Genomic DNA, 22,356 nt, shown 5'->3' with positions numbered 1-22,356 from the left:
CTTACAGCCAATGAAAACCCAAAAATAGTTATCTCAGTAAATTAGAATACTTTATAACACCAGCTTGAAAAATTATTTTAAAATCCGAAATGTTGGCCTACTGAAATGTATGTTAAGTAAATGCACTCAATACTTGGTCAGGGCTCCTTTTGTATCAAACACAACTGGCGATCAGCCTGTGACACTACTGAGGTGTTATGGAAGCCAAGTTTGCTTTGATAGCTGCCTTCAGCTCGTCTGCATTGTTAGGTCTGGTGTCTGTCGTCTTCCTCTTGACAATACCTCATAGATTCTCTATGAGGTTAAGGTCAGGCGAGTTTGCTGGTCAATCAAGCACAGTAATACTGTTATTTTTAAACCAGGTATTGGTACTTTTGGCAGTGTGGACAGGTGCCAAGTCCTGCTGGAGAATTACATTTCCAAATCCAAAAAGCTTGTCGGCAGAGAGAAGCATAAAGTGCTCTAAAATTATGGCTGTGCTGACTTTGTATTGATAAAACACAGTGGACCTACACCAGCAGATGACATGGCTCCCCAAACCATCACTGATTGTGGAAACTTCACACTAGACCTCAAGCAGCTTGGATTGTGTGCCCCTCTTCAGTATAACATGTGTCTACAAATGGAGTTTTTAGCTTTACTTTATCCTAAGTGAAATGGAAGGTTCATTAAAGGGTCTATATGGACTTTTAGGATTGCTACATATAATAATTGGTGCTAGAGTTCAAGTCCTATTCCTCTGTGAAGAGGATACAGTATTTGCATATTTCCAGAGGCACATTGCACGGCCTATAAGCCTCCTAACATAGACTTGGCACTCCATACAAGGAGAAACTTTCCCATTTTCACACTTTAAAGGGCCCCTAACTATCATGGCTGTTTAACTCCTTTACCCCCAAGGGTGGTTTACTTGTTAATGACCGGGCCAATTTTTACAATTCTGACCACTGTTTATTTATGAGGTTATAACTCTGGAATGCTTCAACGGATCCCAGTGATTCTGACTTGATGATAGTGGTAAAATTTCTTTGATATGACGAGTTTATTAGTGAAAAAAACAACGGAAATTTGGCAAAAATTAAAGAAAATTTCACAATTTTCCAAATTTAAATTTTCATGCTCTTAAATCACACAGATATGTCACACAAATTACTTAATAAGTAACATTTCCCACATGTCTACTTTACATGACCACAATTTTTGAAAAAAAAAATTTTTTTTTGTTAGGGAGTTATAAGGGTTAAAAGTTGACCAGCAATTTCTCATTTTTACAACACCATTTTTTTTAGGGACCACATCACATTGGAAGTCATTGTGAGGGGTCTATATGATAGAAAATACCCAAAAGTGACACCATTCTAAAAATTGCACCCCTCAAGGTCCGCAAAACTACATTCAAGACATTTATTAACCCTTCTGGTGCTTCACAGGAATTTTTGGAATGTTTAAAAAAAATGAACATTTAATTTTTTTCATGAAAAAAATTACTTCAGATTCAATTTTTTTTACTTTCCCAAGTTGGACCCCAAAAGTTATTGTGCAATTTGTCCTGAGTACATGGGGAGGGGACTACAGTTTGGACGCATGGCAGAGCTCGGAAGCGAAGGAGCGCAGTTTGACTTTTTCAAAATTGGCTGGAGTTCAGATCAGACGCCATGTCGTGTTTGGAGAGCCCCTGATGTGCCTAAACAGTGAAAAAACCCAATTCTAACTCCAACCCTAACCCCAACACACCCCTAACCCTAATCCCAACCCTAACCCTAATCCCAGCCGTAGCCCTAACCCTAACTTTAGCCCTAACCCTATCCCTAATGGAAAATGGAAATAAATACTTTTTTCATTTTATTATTTTTCTCTAAATAAGGGGGTGATAAAGGGGAGTTTGATTTACTATTTATAGCAGGTTTCTATAGCGGGTTTTTATGTTTGGCAGCTGTGACACACTAAAAGACGCTGTCATGACTCCTGGGTAATACCACTGTGGGAAACGCTGCACAAAGCAGCAAGGGAGCTGAGCAAAATGACGGGTTACTAACCAGGTTGCAAACAGAATCTGAACCATGTGACAGAGTGGGAGGTGGTCAGGGACGGAGCCAGACACCAGGGGTGCAGAGACAGGATAAACACAAGAGAGTAGTCAAACAAGCTAAGATTGGAGCCAGAAGATCACAAAGTACCAAAGGGGTGAGACAGGGGATTGTCAGAAGTGAAGCCAGAGGTCAGAAATTCAGAAGAACAAACAAACAGAGCAAGGAAAACAATTGCAAACCGGGAACACACTCCAGGGGTCAGGCACACAGATTAGAACAGAAAGTATAGCTGACAGTGAATCCTAGTCTGGATACCCCTCCCAGATCGAAAGGGAGGACAGCAAAATTAACCCTGAGAGAATAGGACATTAACCATGTCCTAACCATGACAGATGCTTTTTATTGCAATAAATAGTTTTTGCATCACAACATTTTGACAGCTATATTTTTTAAATATTTAGGCCCACAGAGTCATGTGAGGTCTTGTTTTATGCGGGACGAGTTGATGTTTTTATTGGTACCATTCTCGGGCACATGACATTTTTTGATCGCTTTTTATTCCGATTTTTGTGAGGCAGAATGAACAAAAACCAGCAATTCATGAATTTTTTTTGGTGGGGGCGTTTATACCATTCTGCATGTGGTAAAATTGATAAAGCAGTTTTATTTTTTGGGTCAGTACGATGACATCGATACCTCATTTATATTTTTTTTATGTTTTGGCGCTTTTATACAATAAAAACTATTTTATATAAAAAATAATTATTTTTGCATCACTCTGTTCTGAGAGCTATAACTTTTTTATTTTTTCAGTGTTTGCCGATTCTTTTTGCGTGACATTTGGCATTTTCAGTGTTACCACGTTTATTTGTATCCATCTTTTTGGTCACGTGTTATTCCACTTTTTGTTTGGTGGTATGATGATAAAGGATTGTTTTCTTCCCTTGTTTATTTAATTTTTTTTTAATGGTGTTCACTACTAAAGGGGTTAGCTAGTGGGACAGTTATATAGGTCGGGTCATTACGGACACGGCGATACTAAATATGTGTACTTTTATTGTTTAGATTTTTTTTATTCAAATATTTTTTTGTTGATGGAATAAATATAGATTTTTTTATTATTATAAATAAATATAAATAAATAATCTTTATATAGCGCTAACATATTCCGCAGCGCTTTACAGTTTTGCACACATTATTATAACTGTCCCCGATGGGGCTCACAATCTAGAATCCCTATCAGTATGTCTTTGGAATGTGGGAGGAAACCGGAGTACCCGGAGGAAACCCACGCACACACGGAGAGAACATACAAACTCTTTGCAGATGTTGTCCTGGGTGGGATTAGAACCCAGGACCCCAGCGCTGCAAGGCTACTGTGCTAACCACTGAGCAACCGTGCTTATTATTATTTATTATTTTTTTAAATGAGTTACAATTATTACAATTTTTAAAAAAAAATTCATTCTTACTTTTACACTTTGTCCCACTATGGGACAATCATTTTTTGCAGGCTGATCACTTCTATGGCATATACATCTGCATGCTATAGTATAGAAGCTGTCAGCGCTGCAGTTTCTATTACCCTGACCTGAGAGACTTCCTGGTCATCACTGCGCAAGATAAGTCTCTCAGGTCTGGAGACCCGGATGCCATCATGACGACATCAGGTCTCCGTCGCAACAATCGGGACCCCATGTCATGCCGCGGGGTCTCCGATCCAAAGGCAGAGGGGCTGTCAGCCCCACTGCCGGCTGCATGACGCTGTGATCATATTTGATCGCAGTGTTCTGGTGGATAAAGTGCCAGGAGCGGTTCGTGAACACTCCTGAAACTTAGTGCCGGGTCTCAGGTGTGAGAATCAGCTGACACCCGGACACGATCAGCCGCGCTCCCCCCCGGGAGCGCGGCTGATCGCTTATGATGTAGTATTCCGTCCATGGGAATTAAGTCCCAGGTCACATAGATGGAATAGTACGTCCAATGCCAGAAAGGGGTTAGCAGAAGTGGTTTTCTCACATGATCAAAAGGGTTCCTTTAGGCCCCCAAAGCTCCAAGGCCCTATGTGCAACTGCAACCCTTGCACTCACTGTAGTTACACTTCTTGTGGTAGTATAGTATGCTATTAGCTAGGTTCATAGTATGCTATTTGTTAGGCCCTCTTTTTCTTTTGTACATTCTGTCTGATGCAGTGAAGAATTGGCTATGTATAAAGCGATGTGTCACCTAAGGATTACCTGAAATAAAAATATAGAAAGTAATGGTATTCTGCCATGGATATACATAGGTGAGATCAGGGGCGGACTGGCCATCTGGCAATTCTGGCAAATGCCAGAAGGGCCTGTCTGTTGTGGGCCACCTTGTCTGCCATGTTGTTAACGGAATCGGGGTTCTCAAGACACCCATGCTGTTAAGAGTTGTGACGGAGCACAAAGTCGTTGACTCCGTCACCTATCCCAGCAGGCCACAGGTATCATTAGAAATATTTGTCTTGTAGTAAATCTTGCTTTCCTCCATCCAGGGTAATATTAGTAATATATCCCTTTTGGTGCTTGGGGATGGGGACAGCATGGGCCTGTGTGATTTCAAATGCCAGGGCTGAATTTCAGCCCCAGTCCGTTCCTGGATGAGATGTGTCTGAGGGATGGGAGCACCAATGGCAGGTAGTGTCACTCGCATTGATGTAACGTGTTTGTCACTACTGCATTGATTGCACTTAATTACAGCCTTAATGTACCGTCACACTGAACGATATCGCTAGCGATCCGTGACGTTGCAGCGTCCTGGCTAGCGATATCGTTCAGTTTGACACGCAGCAGCGATCAGGATCCTGCTGTGATGTCGTTGGTCGCTGCAGAAAGTCCAGCACTTTATTTCATCGCTGGACTCCCTGCAGACATCGCTGAATCGGCGTGTGTGACGCCGATTCAGCGATGTCTTCACTGGTAACCAGGGTAAACATCGGGTTACTAAGCGCAGGGCCAGTGCAGGAAAGCACAGCGCCGGGGGACAGACAGTGGAAGGTACAGTGGGGCAAAAAAGTATTTAGTCAGTCAGCAATAGTGCAAGTTCCACCACTTAAAAAGATGAGAGGCGTCTGTAATTTACATCATAGGTAGACCTCAACTATGGGAGACAAACTGAGAAAAAAAAATCCAGAAAATCACATTGTCTGTTTTTTTTAACAATTTATTTGCATATTATGGTGGAAAATAAGTATTTGGTCAGAAACAAACAATCAAGATTTCTGGCTCTCACAGACCTGTAACTTCTTCTTTAAGAGTCTCCTCTTTCCTCCACTCATTACCTGTAGTAATGGCACCTGTTTAAACTTGTTATCAGTATAAAAAGACACCTGTGCACACCCTCAAACAGTCTGACTCCAAACTCCACTATGGTGAAGACCAAAGAGCTGTCAAAGGACACCAGAAACAAAATTGTAGCCCTGCACCAGGCTGGGAAGACTGAATCTGCAATAGCCAACCAGCTTGGAGTGAAGAAATCAACAGTGGGAGCAATAATTAGAAAATGGAAGACATGCAAGACCACTGATAATCTCCCTCGATCTGGGGCTCCACGCAAAATCCCACCCCGTGGGGTCAGAATGATCACAAGAACGGTGAGCAAAAATCCCAGAACCACGCGGGGGGACCTAGTGAATGAACTGCAGGGAGCTGGGACCAAAGTAACAAGGCCTACCATAAGTAACACACTACGCCACCATGGACTCAGATCCTGCAGTGCCAGACGTGTCCCACTGCTTAAGCCAGTACATGTCCGGGCCCGTCTGAAGTTTGCTAGAGGGCATTTGGATGATCCAGAGGAGTTTTGGGAGAATGTCCTATGGTCTGATGAAACCAAACTGGAACTGTTTGGTAGAAACACAACTTGTCGTGTTTGGAGGAAAAAGAATACTGAGTTGCATCCATCAAACACCATACCTACTGTAAAGCATGGTGTTGGAAACATCATGCTTTGGGGCTGTTTCTCTGCAAAGGAGCCAGAACGACTGATCCGGGTACATGAAAGAATGAATGGGGCCATGTATTGTGAGATTTTGAGTGCAAACCTCCTTCCATCAGCAAGGGCATTGAAGATGAAACGTGGCTGGGTCTTTTAACATGACAATGATCCAAAGCACACCGCCAGGGCAACGAAGGAGTGGCTTCGTAAGAAGCATTTCAAGGTCCTGGAGTGGCCTAGCCAGTCTCCAGATCTCAACCCTATAGAAAACCTTTGGAGGGAGTTGAAAGTCCGTGTTGCCAAGCGAAAAGCCAAAATCATCACTGCTCTAGAGGAGATCTGCATGGAGGAATGGGCCAACATACCAACAACAGTGTGTGGCAACCTTGTGAAGACTTACAGAAAATGTTTGACCTCTGTCATTGCCAACAAAGGATATATTACAAAGTATTGAGATGAAATTTTGTTTCTGACCAAATACTTATTTTCCACCATAATATGCAAATAAATTGTTAAAAAAACAGACAATGTGATTTTCTGGATTTTTTTTTCTCAGTTTGTCTCCCATAGTTGAGGTCTACCTATGATGTAAATTACAGACGCCTCTCATCTTTTTAAGTGGTGGAACTTGCACTATTGCTGACTGACTAAATACTTTTTTGCCCCACTGTAAGTATGTAGTGTTTGTTTTTTTTACTTTTACGATGGTAACCAGGGTAAACATCGGGTTACTAAGCGCGGCCCTGCGCTTAGTAACCAGATGTTTACCCTGGTTACCGGCATCGTTGGTCGCTGGAGAGCTGTCTGTGTGACAGCTCTCCAGCGACCAAACAGCGACGCTGCAGCGATCGACATCGTTGTCGGTATCGCTGCAGCGTCGCTTAGTGTGACGGTACCTTTACAGTCCTTATCAATGTGGTCTGAGGAGGCGCAACACTTATAACATTTTCCAAGCTTCTTGAGAGTATCTCTACACTCCTGCAAAGTCCAAGAAATTCCTTAAGTGAGTGAGGACTTTTGTGGACAGAGCACATACAGCTTCTACTTCTGCTTCCTGCCTCTTTAATTGTGCTTTTGTCTAATTTCTTTGCCTCTTGCCTTATCCTTTGGGCTTCTATCTCTTTTTTCCTAGCAAACAAGCTTCTAAGGGTACCGTCACACAGTGGCACTTTTGTTGCTACGACGGTATGATTCGTGATGTTCCAGCGATATCCTTACGATATCGCTGTCTGACACGCAGCAGCGATCAGGGACCCTGCTGAGAATCGTACGTCGTAGCAGATCGTTTGGAACATTCTTTCGTCGCTGGATCTCCCGCTGTCATCGCTGGATCGGTGTGTGTGACACCGATCTAGCGATGCGTTCGCTTGTAACCAGGGTAAACATCGGGTTACTAAGCGCAGGGCCGCGCTTAGTAACCCGATGTTTACCCTGGTTACCAGCGTAAATGTAAAAAAAAAAAACAGTACATACTTACATTCCGGTGTCCGTCAGGTCCCTTGCCGTCTGCTTCCCGCACTCACTGACTGCCGGCCTTAAAGTGAAAGCAGAGCACAGCGGTGACGTCACCGCTGTGCTGTGCTTTCACTTTACGGCCGGCAGTCAGTGAGTGCGGGAAGCAGACGGCAAGGGACAGACACCGGAATGTAAGTATGTACTGTTTTTTTTTTTTTACGTTGGTAACCAGGGTAAACATCGGGTTACTAAGCGCGGTCCTGCGCTTAGTAACCCGATGTTTACCCTGGTTACCAGGGGACTTCGGCATCGTTGGTCGCTGGAGAGCTGTCTGTGTTACAGCTCTCCAGCGACCACACTACGACTTACCAACGATCACGGCCAGGTCGTATGGCTGGTCGTGATCGTTGGTAAATCGTATAGTGTGACGGTACCCTAACTCTAGCCTCCTCTGCAGTCGCACCGATTTTCAGTAGCTTATCAGTGAATGTTGACATGGACTGGAAAGTCGCAATCTGATTTTTGTTTACTTCAAACGATGTGACCTAACCTCTTGGAGATGTACGATGCGGAGTTCGGCCATATCTTGGGCATCTCACACTAGTGCTGTCTTTTTGTTGAGTAGACTCTCCATTTCAGCTAGCTCTGCTGTGGTACCATCCATGTCAGAGGTACTCAGGAATGTGATGTACTTTGCAGACAGCCTCTGGTAGCAATCATCCGCAGCAGATAAACGATTCAAAGTAGCCATTAAATCTGCTGAGTCACTGTTAGCGCGTGGAAGAGCTGCTAAATAATGATCAACTCTGCTCCATAAATCATCTAGATTGTCACGGAACTCATCTCTAGTTACCTCAACGTTCTCTCTGACATTTGGTGTCGGCTTGGTTACACACATATGCCAGGCTCTCCAATAAGCGTGGATACTGCTCCTGGTGCATCTGTGGTGTCAGGAACATGATGCACCTCACAGAGGGATCCTTGGAGCTATTTTTCGACATGCATTTGTGGTGCCCCTGAGGTCTGGTTGCCACAGAGGTACTGCACTTAATCCAGAGGCACCGGGGACAATAATGCTGAAAGAGGAGGCGGCGCCCGTCACGCACAGGCCCGAAGTGGCGGTTGTGCTGCGTCTGATTAGGAAGGAAAGACCCGCCTCCCTGGCGATTTCAGGGTATAAGTGGGCACATTTTATAAACGTTTATTTCAGCGTGTGCAGGCATCATAACTAAAAGAGCCACCTTGTCAGAATGCAGCATTTGTGCTGCACAAGGTGGCTCTTTTAATTACAAACTCCTGAGGGGGGTGACAGATTCCCTTTAAGGTACATCCTTTCCAGGCTATTGATTTGTATATAAGGCAAAATCAGGCGGCATTAATATTCGTAAAGGGCCATTATTAGACATTGGGTCTCCTATGCTGTTATTGCCTATGCAGTGAGTGGCTGGTCTGCCAAGAATTACAATGCACCCCAATACCCCTTTCACGAGGGGTACAGGAAGGCTTCCTGAAAAAATGTTGCATTGAATGCAAGGCCTGTCCTGCTATCAAGTCATATGCACCCCAATAAGCCTTTGAACCCAGGTACTGGATGGCCACAGGAAAACCTACTTCACAATCTTCAGTTGGTCATGTCATACAGTTTCCTTATGCACTGATTGCAAGGGCCTCCTTGACCCAAATTGGTCTCCTAGACTTGAAATGCCCATACACTAAGTGTATGGGCTGACAAGCATTTCCTCAAAATTAAAAAAATTCACCCCAAAATAGTGTTTATTTACTGTTTAGATGTAGGGTAACACACACACAGCAACAAAAGGTGAATGGAAGCCTAAAAAGCACACTTTGTAGACCTGTCACGGAGCTACCACATTGTAAAATATGTGGCCTGTGTTTTTGTTTTGGTACCAGCAAAGTTGGGTCAAAGCCCAAATTCCTCTCTCCTTAAACGGTATCCAGCTAAGAGAAACTAATATAAAATATAACTTTTAATAATATATTTTTTTTAAAAACTACCCAAAGATGCACTCAGGCTAAGAAGTCCATATAGAGACGGTGTTTGAATTCCTCTAACAAGAGCATCATGTATGATGTCAGGATTGATAAATTCACGGTCTATTAATTTTTTGATTGGGCATCTAATCTAATCAGAATTGGTTGTATTGAGTAACTTGTAGGGACTCTGTTCTTTAAAAGGTATTATATCCCTATGATATGTCTGTCCGGATGGACACTTTAGTTGATAAAGTGAAATTTTAATGTGCACTATATCACACCTTTATTATTTTTCTTTGGGTAGTTTTTTTTTTTAAATGTATTATTAAAAGTTATATTTTATATTAGTTTCTCTTAGCTGGAAACTGTTTTTGTTTTGGCCCCGAAAATATTGTATAAAAATCAGGTCAAAGACATCAAATACAGTGGAATGTAGCTCTGAAGTACCACAATTTGAAGGCCACAGATACATCTGGCATTTGACTGAGATACCAGACTCTTCAATATGTGGCCTGTATATTTATTTTTTACTGCTAAATAGCGTTTAGAGCTTAGATAACACACCGCGAAAAAAGGAGAATAGAAACATCAAAAGCACACTTTGTAGCCCACAGATAGATGAGGCGTGTCACGAAACTACCACACTGTAATATATGTTTTGTTTTGTTTTACCAAAATAGTGTATAGACCTATGGTATTAGACAGACCAAAAATTGGAATGTATGCATGAAAAACAACTATTTTTAGACCACACATAGAACGGGCTTCGGACGGAGATAACAGACTGTTTCAATATGTGGCCTCCATTTTTAAAAAATTTTAAAACCACAAAATACTGTATACACCAAGGGTAGCAGACCAAAAACTGGAATGTATGCCTGAAAAGCCAAGATTTGAAGACCACAGATAGACTAGACGTGTGACTGAGATAACAGACTTTTTCAATATGTGCCCTATAATCTTTAACAATTTTAAAAACATCAAAATACTGTATACACCAAGGGTAGCAGACCAAAAACTGGAATGTATGCCTAAAAAGCAAAGATTTGGAGACAACAGATAGATCAGGCGTCTGACTGAGATAACAAACTTTCTATATGTGGCCTGTAATTTGTAAAAAATTTTAAACCACAAAATCCTGTATACAGCAAGGGTAGCAGACCAAAAAATGCAATGTATGCCTGCAAAGCGAGGATGTGGACACCACAGATACACCGTGCGTCTGACGGAGATAAAAGACTGATGAAAATGTGGCCTGGATTTTTTTGGGACCACCAAAATTGTGTCAATAAGTAGGCTATGACACTAAAATAAAAAATTTGGAGTACTAAAATTGTACAATATTTAGCGCAATGATATTATGCGCGTGGCGTATGAATCACAGTGCTAAATATAAGAACTGTAGCTAAATATTTTTTTGTCAGCTAAAGATTTTTTGGTCACCAAAATGTTGTCCAAAAATGTTGCAAGACACTCCAAAAAAACTATAGTACCCAGAAAAAGGCCAGAGTTTTATGCGCACTCACATCTGATGCCTGGGACAAAAACAACTATTTTAAATTTTTAGATTTTAATGCTCTTGTTTTAAAATTACCTGGCTGTAGTCTGCAGTGTGTCCAAGCACAGAAATGTTGAAAAAAATGGGGATCTGGATTGCTTTGTACTAAAATTAACAGGTATAAAAATCCTGGCCACAGATACCTGCAGCTAGGTATATATAAAATACGCAGCAGCAGACAGTAATGGAGCCTTTTGATGTATGCAGGGAGATCTATAGACTCACATACAGTGCCTGCATGCCTTGTAGTGATGTGGATATGTGCACATAGACTCCCCTGCCTACCTAGCACAATGTTCTATATACCCCCGAAATAGCCCTAAAAAGTACTGTTGGTTTATCAGGATTTGTGGATTTGTGGATTGAACCCTAGCAGACCCACAACAACTAATAAAAGAACAAATCTGACCCTATCTCAGCGGTAGCTGTCCTCACACTACCTGAGTCGGGAGCAGAATGTGCCGAGCAGGGCGGCATCAGGTCTTTTATTGACCTGATGCCGCTGTGCGGCCAGCCAATCACTGTGGTATTGCAGTGCATGGCAGACAATCCCTGCATGTTCATTGGTGCAGTAAAGAGCGCCAAAATTGCAGGGCGGAGACACAAGCTCCTGCCTAATAATTCCGGAAATGCTCGGTACTCACCAATTACACCGTTCATAGTGATACTCAGGCAAGTACAGAGTAATGGCGAGCACGTTCGCTCATCAGTGATCACTAGTGGTGGATGATGAGACGTGGAGGAAGGCCTAATTAAAAACTAGGCCCAATGTAAAGGAGCGTGTCTCCTAGACTTGTAATGCCCATACACTAAGTACATGGGCTGACAAACATTTCACCATGGGGGGTACATTTTTAAAAATTTATTTATGAGGGGTCTAGGCAGCAATGGAGTAGGTAGTGCTGCCTATGAGCTCTGAGAGGACATCCTCCTAAATCGACTGCAATCAACTAAAAAAATCATTTTTCCTCCATTCTTGCGATGGATATTGCTTTTACACAGTGCTAGAAGTCTTTTGAGACCAAGATTGCCTGAATCAGACTTTTTTTTCTCAGCAAAATTTAACCAGGCCGCATAGTCTGGGCCTACCACTAGGCCTGACTCAGCTTCCCTTATATCCGGCCATATCTTTAACCTCCATATAGACCTCATCTGCCTGCTGCTCTCCACTGTGTACAGTGATTACTGGAACCGGTGTGCCCCCTCCTGCAACGGGACTGGAGGCTGCCTGGGCTGCAATCCTTCACCGTGACCAAGCCTGCTGGCGCCGTGCGCATTGTGACACCATACACGGCCTGCAGTGCCTTTGGACTGGGACCCCGCCGGTCTGCATACCCGGAGGCTGAGAGACCTACAGTGAAGCGCCTCCACCTGTACGACAGCTGGGATCACCAAGCGGCTGCCGAAAACCTCACCTGACGCGGCCTGGAGCTGTGAAGTGGTTCCCCCTGGAAGATGCCGACGGGCAGAGGCAGGAAGACCGGAGGACCTGCCGGAATGTGAGCACTCTGGCGTGGCACCCAGGAACATTGCACCCGAACGGAGCGGAGGACTTACCCGAAGATCTCCTGAAGCTGGAGTGACACCTAGCGCACATGCTAGGTACTACGCTTTCAAATTCCATTATAATGCGTACTTAACTAAATCTTCATATGTCCAAGTTGTAAGCAAAGCCTCTCATGTTAACAGTACCTCATAATGGTCAAATCACAAAAAGAACGTGAAAAAACAGCAAACAAAGCCGTTGCAGACGAATAGTAAAAAAATACGCATGGGGTTCATCTTGCCTTGGTTTAGGTCTTAGAGCTCAATGTACTCTCTCGATAATGATTGTGGCAGCTGTGTCTTGGCCGATGAGGTTGGCAAAAATTTCTCTGGTTACCTTTTCCAGAACTTCATGTGCGAAGGACTCAGGGATGCCTCTTATACAGATGTTTTATCTTCTGCTCCTGTTCTCCTGTCCTCTGCTGCTAGTAAAGCTGCATTAAGGTAATGTTGTTGTTTAAGGGATGTTATCTGTGGCCTCCTCAGCTATATGGATACAGCTGCCATCTTAGCAAGCGTGTTGTGAATTCTGTTGTCAAGCTCCCTCCTGTGGTCATGAATGGTACTTCGGCTGGTTCTGTCCATGGGCTTCCTCTGGTGGTTGTGAGTGGAGCTGCGGCTTCTGAGTTTCCTTCCACAGGTGACGAGGTTAATTCGTTAGCTGGCTGCTCTATTTAACTCCACTTAGATCATTGCTCCATGCCACCTGTCAATGTTCCAGTATTGGTCTAGTTCTCTCCTGGATCGTTCTTGTGACCTGTCTTCCCAGCAGAAGCTAAGTTCCTGCTTGTTTCTCTCTGGTTTGTTATTTTTCTGTCCAGCTTGCTATTTTGATTTTTGTCTTGCTTGCTGGAAGCTCTGGGACGCAGAGGGAGTGCCTCCGCACCGTGAGTCGGTGCGGAGGGTCTTTTTGCGCCCTCTGTATGGTCTTTTTGTAGTTTTTTGTGCTGACCGCAAAGTTACCTTTCCTATCCTCTGTCTGTTCAGTAAGTCGGGCCTCGCTTTGCTAAATCTATTTCATCTCTGTGTTTGTAATTTTCATCTTTACTCACAGTCATTATATGTGGGGGGCGGCCTTTTCCTTTGGGGAATTTCTCTGAGGCAAGGTAGGCTTTATTTTTCTATCTCTAGGGCTAGCTAGTTTCTTAGGCTGTGTCGAGTTGCATAGGGAGCGTTAGGAGCAATCCACGGCTATTTCTAGTGTGTGTGATAGGATTAGGGATTGCGGTCAGCAGAGTTCCCACGTCTCAGAGCTCGTCCCATATTATTAGTAACTATCAGGTCATTCCGTGTGCTCTTAACCACCAGGTCCATTATTGTCCTTACCACCAAGTCATAACAGTACAGGTTGACAAAGAGCAAATCAGAGTAACGGACAAAAGAAATTTCGACTGTATCGTACCAATGGTAGCAGACCTAGCGAAACGCTTAGTGCGCTTAGGACAATCGGAGATAGCATGAGTGGAATCACCACAGTAAAAACACAGCCCATTCTGACGTCTGTGTTCTTGCCGTTCAGCTCTGGTCAAAGTCCAATCACATTGCATAGGCTCAGGTCTATGCTCAGATAATACCGCCAAATGGTGCACAGCTTTACGCTCATGCAAGCGTCGATCGATCTGAATGGCCAAAGACATAGACTCATTCAGACCAGCAGGCATGGGAAATCCCACCATGACATCCTTAAGGGCTTCAGAGAGACCCTTTCTGAAAATTGCTGCCAGGGCACATTCATTCCACTGAGTGATTACAGACCACTTCCTAAACTTCTGACAATATATTTCTACCTCATCCTGACCCTGACACAGAGCAAGCAAGATCTTCTCTGCCTGATCCACTGAATTAGGTTCATCATAAAGCAATCCGAGTGCCAGAAAAAACGCATCAGCATCACGCAATGCCGGATCTCCTGGCGCAAGGGAAAATGCCCAGTCTTGAGGGTCGCCACGTAACAAAGAAATAATGATTTTCACTTGTTGAACAGGGTCACCTGAGGAGCGAGGTTTCAAAGCAAGAAACAATTTACAATTATTTTTGAAATTCAGAAACTTAGATCTATCCCCAAAAAACAAATCAGGAATTGGAATCCTAGGCTCTAACATCGGATTCTGAACCACAAAATCTTGAATGTTTTGTACCCTTGCAGTGAGATTATCCATACAAAAGGACAGACCTTGAATGTCCATATCTACACCCAGCGTCGGACTGGAGCACCTTGGGCCCACCAGAGAATATCATTCTTGGGGCCCACTATGTAGTAACATAGGAGTAGATACAAGACCACTAATTGTGCGGTAAAAAGCGCTAATATCAGGGTATAATATAAGGTAGTTCACGTCTTAATAATGTAGCAAGGGTTGGGGTAGCCCCCTCACAGAATATAATGTAGCCCCCTCATAAAATATAATGCGGTCCCCTCTCATAGAATATAATGCAGCACCCCACAAAATATAATGCAACCCCTGAGGTATGACACAGTCCCCACCATAGAATATAATGTAGCACCCCCATAGGGTATAATGCAGCCCCCCTCATATAGTATAATGCAACCCACCACAGAATATAATGTAGTCCCCTGAGAGAATGCAGTTCCACCACAGAATATAATGCAGCCCCCCATAGAGTATACTGTAGCCCCCTCATATAGTATGATGTAGCCCCCATAATATAATGTAGTCCCCTGAGAGAATAATGCAGCCCCACCGCAGAATATAATGCAGCCCCCCCATAGAGTATACTGTAACCCCTCATATAGTATGATATAGCCCCCCATAATATAATGTAGCACCCTGAGTATAATGCAGTCCCCCCACAGAATATAATGTAGCCCCCAGGGCTGTATTTAGAGTTTCTGCTGCCCTAGGCACTTTTAGTGCTGCCTCCCTCATTGGTGAGTATGACACTATCGGCAGTGACTTTGGCAAGAATCGCTGATGTGAAAGTCGCCTTTTGCAGCAGATCGGGCAGTTTTTCTGCATCTGCCGCGTAACGGATCACTTACAGCAACACTGCGTTCAGCCTCATTCATTCCCTATGGGATTTGCGGCACTTGCCGTGATCTGGCAAATGCGGTACCATACCTCCCAACTTTTGAAGGGAAGGAGGCATAAAGTTTGCGGCACGCGTAGTGCGCCGTGGCAAATTTTAGGCCACGCCTCTGACCACACCCATTTCACAACTAGTCACACCCATATCCACATCCCAACCACAGCCATTTAGCACTGCTGATCACACTGTTTCATATACAACAATTATAAACCCAAAAAAAATGGCCACACATAATAGCCACACATGATGCTACATACTGTATAATGACCTCACATGATTCTCCATACTGTATAATGGCCACATATGATGCTCCATACTGTATAATGGCCACATATCATGCTCCATACTGTATAATGGCCACACATAGCGCTCCATACTGTATAATGGCCACACATGATGCTCCATACTGTATAATGGCCGCACATGATGCTCCATACTGTATAATGACCGCACATGATGCTCCATACTGTATAATGGCCACACATGATGCTCCATACTGTATAATGGCCACACATGATGCTCCATACTGTATAATGGCCACACATGATGCTCCATACTGTATATTGGCCACACATGATGCTCCATACTGTATAATGGCCACACATGATGCTCCATACTGTATAATGGCCACACATGATGCTCCACACTGTATAATGGCCACACATGATGCTCCATACTGTATAATGGCCACACATGATGCTCCATACTGTATAATGGCCACACATGATGCTCCATACTGTATAATGGCCACACATGATGCTCCATACTGTATATTGGCCACACATGATGCTCCATACTGTATAATGGCCACACATATGGTTCCCAAGTGTTTTGGGATGATTCTCCTATAAATTCACAGAGATAATACAGTTCAGTAAAGTAAACCAGATCAGCAGAATATGTGCACAAGTCAATGAGAATATAGATCTGATGTATGAGAGGCAAAGACCGACCAGACTCCTTTAAATTAGTGCAGATCAACAAACCAAGTCAGCAGAGTATGTGCACAAGTCTATGAGAGTATCAATCTGATGTGTGAGAAGTTAAGACCGACCAATCACACATATAGAGTCTTAAGAAACAGCTAGGAATCCACTGTGAGAGACAATGATCCCAAAAGAATGAACCCCCTTTGAATTAGTCACTTAGCAACTGGCGCAGAGGGGGGCCAGTGGAGAAAGGAAGGGGGGTAATAAGCTGCAGTCCCCTATATAATATATTGTTCCCAGGAGCAGTGTGAGGGAGGCCAGGAGACAGAACCAGCAGCGCCGACTGTAAGCTGTTGTCCCCACTTCCTCGGGGTTATCAGCCACAGCCGGGTCGTTGCAGCCGCGCCGCTGTTAGTTAGTTGCCGAGTGCTGGTCCCGGGACTCCTTACCTCAGTGTAGGAAGTCTTTTGGAGTGTAGCTCTCAGCCCCTCCGCCGGTCGCATTCCTGGGAGTCGCTCCGGTCTGTGTCCTCTGGAGAACCTCCGGTCACCACCACCTTCTTCTTATGGCGTCCTCACCGCCCGTCCCGCCACTTTGTATAGTGCGGCGCCGCCATGGCTCCTCCACTTCGGACCCGCGCCGCTGTACCTTGTTGTTGCCGGTCGCCTTGATCCCCGCCAGCTGCCGATCAGAGGCGGTTTAAGGTGCCGCGCTCCTCCTCTGGAGTTCAGTGCCTGTAGTCGCGCTTTACGGCCGGCTTGCTTACCGGTGCAATAATAAGCGGTATCCCGGCTCCTTTGTTATGTGAGCTGCAGCGGCCGCCGCGCTCAGTGCTGCTGACAGGTTGGAGCAGGGACTCACCGCGCGCCTTACTTGTGGCTCACACGCCTCTGCAGTGGGGGCCCTAGGCAGCTGCTGGACTATGCCAGCAGGTGTCAGTGCCTGGGCCCACCGGAGAATCCTCCGGTTCTCCGGTGGGCCAGTCCGAGCCTGTCTACACCTGTATCCTGAACCACCCAGAGGTACAGGGGAAAAGAGAGACAAAACACACTGCAAAGAAAAAAAAATGGTCTCAGAACTTCTCTTATCCCTCTATTGAGATGCATTAATACTTTGAGCCACCTGTACTGTTATGACCTGGTGGTAAGGACAATAATGGACCTGGTGGTTAAGAACAAACGGAATGACCTGATAGTTACTAATAATATAGGACGAGCTCTGAGACGTGGGAACTCTGCTGACCGCAATCCCTAATCCTATCACACACACTAGAAATAGCCGTGGATTGCTCCTAACGCTCCCTATGCAACTCGACACAGCCTAAGAAACTAGCTAGCCCTAGAGATAGAAAAATAAAGCCTACCTTGCCTCAGAGAAATTCCCCAAAGGAAAAGGCAGCCCCCCACATATAATGACTGTGAGTAAAGATGAAAATTACAAACACAGAGATGAAATAGATTTAGCAAAGTGAGGCCCGACTTACTGAACAGACAGAGGATAGGAAAGGTAACTTTGCGGTCAGCACAAAAAACTACAAAAAGACCACGCAGAGGGCGCAAAAAGACCCTCCGCACCGACTCACGGTGCGGAGGCGCTCCCTCTGCGTCCCAGAGCTTCCAGCAAGCAAGACAAAAATCAAAATAGCAAGCTGGACAGAAAAATAGCAAACCAGAGAAAAACAAGCAGGAACTTAGCTTCTGCTGGGAAGACAGGTCACAAGAACGATCCAGGAGAGAACTAGACCAATACTGGAACATTGACAGGTGGCATGGAGCAATGATCTAAGTGGAGTTAAATAGAGCAGCCAGCTAACGAATTAACCTCGTCACCTGTGGAAGGAAACTCAGAAGCCGCAGCTCCACTCACAACCACCAGAGGAAGCCCATGGACAGAACCAGCCAAAGTACCATTCATGACCACAGGAGGGAGCTTGACAACAGAATTCACAACACAAGCGCTAGAGAACAGGACAATATCTTGTATGACAATTCGCAACTTCAACTCTTCCAGGACTTGGCTCCATCTACTCTTGCAAAGAAAAGGAATCTCAGACCCCTTCTCTCAGCTTTAAGAGTTAAAAATCTGAACTATAAATGGCTGTATCCCTTCGGTCTTGCTATTAACATAGGAGGCCGACAAGTTTCCATTTGCTCCCCAGAAGATCTACTTAATGCTTGGGACTCCTTAGGCATCCCTCCGATTGATTTGCCTTCATGGTTGCTGATTGACACCAACTGGAGCCTTCCTCCACTAACTAGATCGCAAGATTGGTCACTGAAGAAGAAACATGCTTCTCCTAAAATCAAGAAACAGGATCCCAAGAAACACCCACCTTGATTTAGCAACACTATAAACTCTGTTTCTGCTTTCCATTTGTCTACTAAAGTTTTATGAGTAAATTGTCTTTACCCTATGATTCAATTCCTACTGTTTGCTCTACGTCTGCAATTTAAATCCTATTTCCTTTTTCTTTTCTTTTTTCTTTTTCCTTCTCTCACACTCTAGTTTACAACCTCCCCTATGTTTTGGTTCCTATACCCCCCTGCGTTACGCGAGCTAATGTTTGTAAAAAGTTTATTGTTTATTTTGTTCTCTTCCCTTTTCAGGTTTTCTGCTGAGTCAGAATTCTTCACGAAATATGCTAACTACGAGTAGTCAGGTTGGTCCGGGCTCTGTCACTGTGGCTTCATTTAACAAGGGACTAAACTCCCCAGCTAAACGTAGCCGAATTCTTACCCTCTTATAAAAACAGAATTTGCAAATTGTCTTCTTACATCAGTTTCTTCCTACCCCATCTGGTTTAACAGCTGCAGCTCTTCTTCCTCTAAAGGAGTGAGTATAGCACTTAGAAAAGGTCTTCCATTCTCATTAAAAGATAGTTTAAGTGACCACGAGGGCCGATATATTTTCGTCAAAGGATGGCTTGCTAACACTATAGTCATCTTTGCGAACCTATACGCCCCCAACATACACCAAGTGCAATGGATCATAAAAACATTAGATACTCTACAACTCTTTAAAGAAAGGTTTCTGATTGTGGGGGGAGATTTCAACCTAACACTCCAGCCTGATATAGACGTCTCTAGTGGTACCTCTCCCATCTCTCATGTATTAAGACGCAAACTCTTGAATAAACTAGATGCTCTCCAACTCATAGACCCTTGGCGCCTTCTTCATCTTACCACAAAACACTACACGTTCTTCTCCCCTCCCCATTCCTCATACCACTGAATTGACTTTCTCCTAGTTCAAGCTCAGGCCTTACAATTAATAAAAGACGCCAAAATAGGAGTTATCACTATCTCTGATCATGCACCTATTTCTTTTGATCTTATTATTAACTCACTACCCCGCCCTGCCTTGTCTTGGAGATTAAGCGAATCTCTCCTAGATATCCCAAATAATATTGTAAAACTAAAAACCATCCTCTTGCAATATTTTGCTGAAAATATCACTGAGAACCAACTTACTACTAATATTTGGGAGGCCCATAAAGCAGTCCTCAGAGGGGAACTGATTTCGATTGCTTCCTACTCTAAGAAACAAAGAGACAAGGAGATCATGTCGCTTCTACGTCAAATCAGTATTGCAGAGCGTCTCCATAAAAAAATCAGATTCTCAGGATTCTCGTCGCCTCTCTCCGCAGCAAACTGAAAGATTTGCTAAACGCCAAATCTGCAAAAGTGTTTTTACATTGCAGACATACTGTAGATTTTATATGCATGGGAACAATAGCAGTAAGCATACTTCCCAATTGCTCAAAAATCAAAAAGAGAGAACATTTCTAAAACATATTTATACCAATGCTGATAGGAGGGTGGCTAGATCCGATGGGATTGCTGAAGCTTTTAGACAATATTACGAATCACTTTATATCTTAGACACACCTGAACCTATGAGAGAGTGTCCTGCTGCTGCGGATAGGATTCATAGTTTTTTGGCCCCCGTCTTCCTCCCTAAAGTCTTACCCAATGACCACTTAGCTCTTCTTTCTAAAATTACTCTCCAAGAAATTAAAGACACCCTCCAAACCATTCCAAACAACAAAACTCCAGGCTCAGATGGTTTTCCTGTGGGATACTACAAGAAGTTTTCAGATATTCTTCTCCCCCACCTAATTGACCTCTTCAACTCATTTCTGGAAGGGAAGGCTCCACCTAGTCAAACCCTAGAGGCGTTTATAACTGTTATTCCCAAGGAGGGCAGGGATGGCAGCCTTTGCAGTAATTACAGGCCTATCTCTTTGCTCAATACCAGCCTAAAGTTATGGGCAAAGATCCTAGCCGCCAGAATTAATAGTGTTTTAGAAGTATTAATCCATCCTGACCAAGTTGCCTTCGTTAAGGGAAGGGAGGGCAAGGATAACTCTATTAAAACCCTCCTGGCTATTTCTCACACTAGGCACTCTGGCATCCCCCTTACCATTCTATCAACAGAAGCCGAGAAGGCCTTCAATAGAATCAGCTGGCACTATTTGATTTGCACCTTTCAAAAGTATGAGTTTCCCCCTCCGTTTATAGAGGCTATTATGACCCTCTATACGATTCCAACTGCTAAGGTCAGAGTAAATGGGTTATTTTCGAATTCCTTCATGATTAGAAACGGCACTAGACAGGGCTGCCCTCTCTCCCCTTCCCTTTTCGTGTTAGTGATGGAGACTTTGATTCAGAAAATTAGGCAGAACCCCGATATTAGAGGCTTAATGGTGGGCCAGTATGAATTCAAGACAGCTGCTTTTGCTGACGATCTTTTACTCTTGATCTCGAATCCCAAAACAGCTTTCTCTAACCTCTTAGACTTATTTAATGAGTTTGGTATTGTCTCTAACTTTAAAATCAATATGAGCAAATCTGCAGTTCTGAATATCTTGGTACCAGAGACAGAGGCCACGATTCTCAAACAAACTACCCCTTTTTGTTCAAAAGTTTTATTGCCATTTTAACGTTTTAACTGGGGAAGGGAAGACATGGGTGGGGAAGGGGGGGGTAGGGGTGGGATATGAGAAAGGGAAAATAAAGACAGGCGTATTAATGTACAGATAAATAAGTTCGAAAATTACGTATCTATTTGTAGCTAATCAAGGCTTAAAGTTAAAAGTAGAATAACGCAGCAATTGTAACTAAACACTACTTCGAAGTACGCCTAGGAACCTGTAAGAAAAAACAAGTTAAAATAAAGGTGCATTGAATTCTTCTGTACATATAGGCCCGTCATGTCTGGAAGCACCCTAAGGTGATCCTAAACTGAATGGGGGGAGATTCGTTTTCTTGTAACTAAGTGGACAACAGAAAAGATTTGCTCAAAATCAAGGCTAATCATTGGAAAGAAGTATAACTGGAACCCATAAGCGTGCTAGGATGTATAATCTACCTGTAGGATGGGACTATATATCAAGTAGAACCACCGGAGGCTCTAGAAGAATTCAGACCATGTCGCTGCAGAAAGGTCATACCCTCCTCCGGTGTTGCGATATGTACCATTCCAGACAGGAGTTTCACCAAAAGAGTGGAGGAAGGCGACCAAGAATAAGTAAAATGGGACCTCCGGAGCTCCCGTGTGACGGATAAAAAATCTCGTCGTTTTTTCAAAGTATCTTTAGACAAGTCTCTGAAGAATGTTAGGTGGCCATATGGGGAGGTCAAGAAGCTTTTTTCGGAGGAGAGGTCAAACAGTTTGCCCCTAACCCAGGCTGGATAAAAGGAGACAATAATGTCTCTTGGCACATCTGATGGAAGGGACACAGGTCTTTTGATTCGGTAGATTCTTTCAATAATATTGGGTTCGTTGACATCAGGAAAGAAATTAGAGATCATTTGGTGGATGTAGCTTTTCA

The 22,356-nt window shown here is 43.8% G+C and overlaps 1 protein-coding gene across 3 annotated transcripts in view; it reads left to right on the top strand.

The window, feature by feature from the left end:
• AOAH (acyloxyacyl hydrolase) overlaps window positions 1–22,356 on the top strand; it is a 261,652-nt gene that overhangs the window by 114,125 nt on the left and 125,171 nt on the right. The gene's annotated exons all lie outside the window — the stretch shown is intronic.

This window comes from Ranitomeya imitator, chromosome 6, assembly GCF_032444005.1.
Source record: "Ranitomeya imitator isolate aRanImi1 chromosome 6, aRanImi1.pri, whole genome shotgun sequence".
In the NCBI taxonomy this organism is placed as follows: domain Eukaryota; kingdom Metazoa; phylum Chordata; class Amphibia; order Anura; family Dendrobatidae; genus Ranitomeya; species Ranitomeya imitator.
The sequence above is the reverse complement of the archived record's forward strand: the minus strand, read 5'-3'. Positions and strand labels throughout refer to the sequence as shown.